This window comes from Mizuhopecten yessoensis, unplaced genomic scaffold (genome assembly GCF_002113885.1).
Source record: "Mizuhopecten yessoensis strain PY_sf001 unplaced genomic scaffold, ASM211388v2 scaffold716039, whole genome shotgun sequence".
Classification (NCBI taxonomy): domain Eukaryota; kingdom Metazoa; phylum Mollusca; class Bivalvia; order Pectinida; family Pectinidae; genus Mizuhopecten; species Mizuhopecten yessoensis.
In genome coordinates this window covers 51,807-55,135 of record NW_018479917.1, presented here as the reverse complement: position 1 = coordinate 55,135, position 3,329 = coordinate 51,807, and the positions used below count along the sequence as shown (strand labels likewise).

General features: G+C 33.8%; 1 protein-coding gene across 1 annotated transcript in view; it reads right to left on the bottom strand.

Annotated features, from left to right (window-relative positions):
- The window catches only part of LOC110441577 (alpha-(1,3)-fucosyltransferase C-like), a 9,496-nt gene extending 8,481 nt beyond the window's left edge, over positions 1-1,015 (bottom strand). Inside the window, exon 1 of the mRNA XM_021484763.1 lies at positions 983-1,015. The gene's annotated coding sequence lies outside the window, so the exon portion shown is untranslated. The remainder of the gene's footprint in view (positions 1-982) is intronic.
- Positions 1,016-3,329: the final 2,314 nt, after the last annotated feature.

The window sequence follows — 3,329 nt, the reverse complement described above, 5'->3', positions numbered from 1 at the left end:
CCCGAGGGTTGAGATTCCCCTATCTTACCCACAAGGGGGTGAATGATTCTTTTTCTCTTACATGTACCCTGTTTTCCCCAATGTGTATCATATACACAATGTAATGATAACGTTACATGCTAAATTCAGGGTTGACGTGACGTTGATGGATTGTTGACGTGACGTCATTGTATTGTTGCAGTGACGTCATACCATTGTTATAAATAGGGGAATCCCCCCGTCTCAACCCTAGGGCGGAGACAGATAAATCTAGCACCGGCAAAACGGGAGATAAATCTGTCAGGTGTGGGAGAAAAGGAAATCTCACACCGGTAAAAGTGCGGATATACCTGTCCAGGGTAAGAGAAAAGAAAATCTCAATCTCACACCGGTAAAATGGTGGATATCCCTGTCCAGGGTAAGAGAAGAGAAACAAATTTTAATGAAAGAAGAGATTCTGATCTTATTCAAGATGGAGAAGGCTGAGGCGGCATCTGCACATCTGTTCAAGCCCAAGGTCCAAATACATACATAAGAATTTATTAATGTAATCGTGGCATTGTACCAATTTGAGTCCAAACTCAAGTACTCAAGCTCAGCGTACGTGTTTCGTTATCACAAACTAAAAACTTTCATTTTAATTAGCCGTGAAATGAGTCTGAGATGACTGGGGTCCGAATACTAAGCCCTGGGCCAGAGTGCGATTTGAAATATAAATAATCTATGCGTTATAGTTTCTAACAAAAGCACTTTAAATGAAAAACTGAGCATGCGATCTTTTAAATGATGTAATTTTCATGTTATTTTACTTTTTGTAAGACGATATATCGTGACTTTGGACTATGCTCCGAGATGATGTTACAATATAGACAATCTTTCGGTAAAATAACAATATTTGAATGTGTTGACATGCAATTCTGGGTACAATCAGTAATCTGTTTCCATAATTTACACATAACAGTATAGATTTCATTCTGAAAAATAACAAAAACGATGCAAATACCTTGTAATGTAATTCCTCAAAAACGTCGTCTGATCGTTAGAAACGCCTACTGACCATGATCAGTAATACTAAATGCATTGCGGGACTTGATTAAATGCACCAGACAGCGACTTATCATCAATGAAAGCATCTTTAAGGTTTTAAACCAAGTAGTTCTAACATATGCAATTTTATACCAAAGTTATACAGTACCAGTTGAACAAACAAAGTCAAAACATACATATATAAAAATACTTTCCTTGAGAATGATGATTTCAATGATTGATAAAAGTGGGGCAAATGAATGACTTTGATTGGAGTATTATGCCACAGGGACCTGATAATTTGTTACTGCTATATTTGGACCTAACCTTAGGTGTTCAGAGTAAATAGTTTAGGTCCAAATATAGCGGTTCTAATTATCAGGTCCCTGTGTATTTTACCACATTTTATTTACTACATTGTACATAATGTCTACCATCAAAAAAGATGTATTTTAAAATCACAGGTGTTCTGCGGTGTATTTGGAATCTTTAAATGTGTATGTAGATATATCCAACAGATTAAGATATATACATATATAAATATGTGTGGTGTAATTCCATGAACGGTCGTTGTTTCACATGTACATACGATTGCATGGCTTTTAAAATCCATTAAATGTCGGGGGGGGGGGGATTCTCAATATATTTTCATAATTTGCAGTTTCGCAGTTTTCAAGATACGACAGGTGTATCTTTGGAATTAAATATTTTTTCATAAAAAGTTTTAGTAAGATAAAGAACAAAATGACGTTATGTAACAAGTATAGTTTCATTTGAATAATAATTGGCCCATCTTGAAAATAAATGAGATAAGGAAACTCATGATCACTGAAATATTTAGAAATGCAGCAAATTAAGAGGGAAAAAGATAACTGTGAACTTTAATTTGGCACGGGACTGTATATATAGGTAGATAGCATGATGTATTAAAATAGATCATTATAACACAAATTTATTCAGATTAAAAAAAAGAAATGTTTGAAAAAAAAGGTGGAGGTGGATTTGAAAACACTGACCTGACATTTCCATAATACAAAATTTTCTGCATTTACTTCATTTCACATTATAAGGAATCTCTTTCCACAATCTATGCCAATTACAACAATGATTAAGTGACGATCAATGACAACGTAAAGGAACCAGAAGAAATGAATATCGTTCCTATGGAAATTTTGAAACCCATATTTAATAAATGTTTGGAAAAACGTAATTCTATTATTTGATGGATAAGGAAATTAAGGAAAATATTCATTAGGCTTCACATTAAAAGGTGCGTGTTTAGACATATCACATGGAACACTTTCACCTCAAAATATAACATATATATACATGTTTATTGTATAGCCGAAGGAATATATACACTTGCTTAGCTACATTTATTAGGCAATTACACTTAAAAGTACCAACAATAAAGTTAAGTTTTACTATGAATAGTCTTTGAGTCACGACTATGTATAATACATCTCCCAGTCTCGATTGGTAGACCTGTGATTATTGGGTGTTCAAATTTTACAAAAAAATGTGTCACTTAATTTCTTGTCCTAAGTTTAAAGAAAGAGAATCATAACACTCGCCCGTTTTGTGTCGCACCTACAGTATGTTCTTTGTCACGTCGTGGTACCACGTATTGAGTACAAAGTAAACGCAATGTCAGCGACGTAGCCATTTCCTCTAGATCTTTGTCGTTAACGGAATCTTTTTGACCACACAGGTTACAAATTAATCTTTATTTTCATCATAGGAGCTTTCTAACACTTTGGCCTTTCCTTACCTCGAAAACTAACATGTTTATCTAGCATGTTCTGATTTATTTTTAAGTGAAGTAGATGCATGTTGTTAAAAACATTGTGATTGTACTTAAAAAGACTGTTGCGAAGATTATACCTCTTCTTCGTTTAATGATATTATTTTTTTCACAATTATTTCAGCGTAAACATGTTGACACACAACAAGTGCGACATCGCGCAGCATATTGCACAGTCTTGATACGAGAAATGTGCTCCTTTTGGTGTGAAGAGTTCAGTAGAAGTTTATAATTACGTCGGCAAGCTCAGCTGAGCTTGAGAAAATGTTTGTGATACCGAAGCCAGTTCAATTAGTATTATATATATATATCAAATACTTCACGATCAGCTTGTTAATATTATCAAAAATATTAAACTGAAGAAAATTAAAAAGTTAAAGTATATATTTATTATATTATTATATCTGCTTGAGTTCCAACAGGTAAGTTCTCAGACACTTTTTAACACTTTTCCTGAATCTTGTATTTTAACCATTGCGAAATTTAGATTATCTTTACACGACCTTCGTATAGAAAGGGG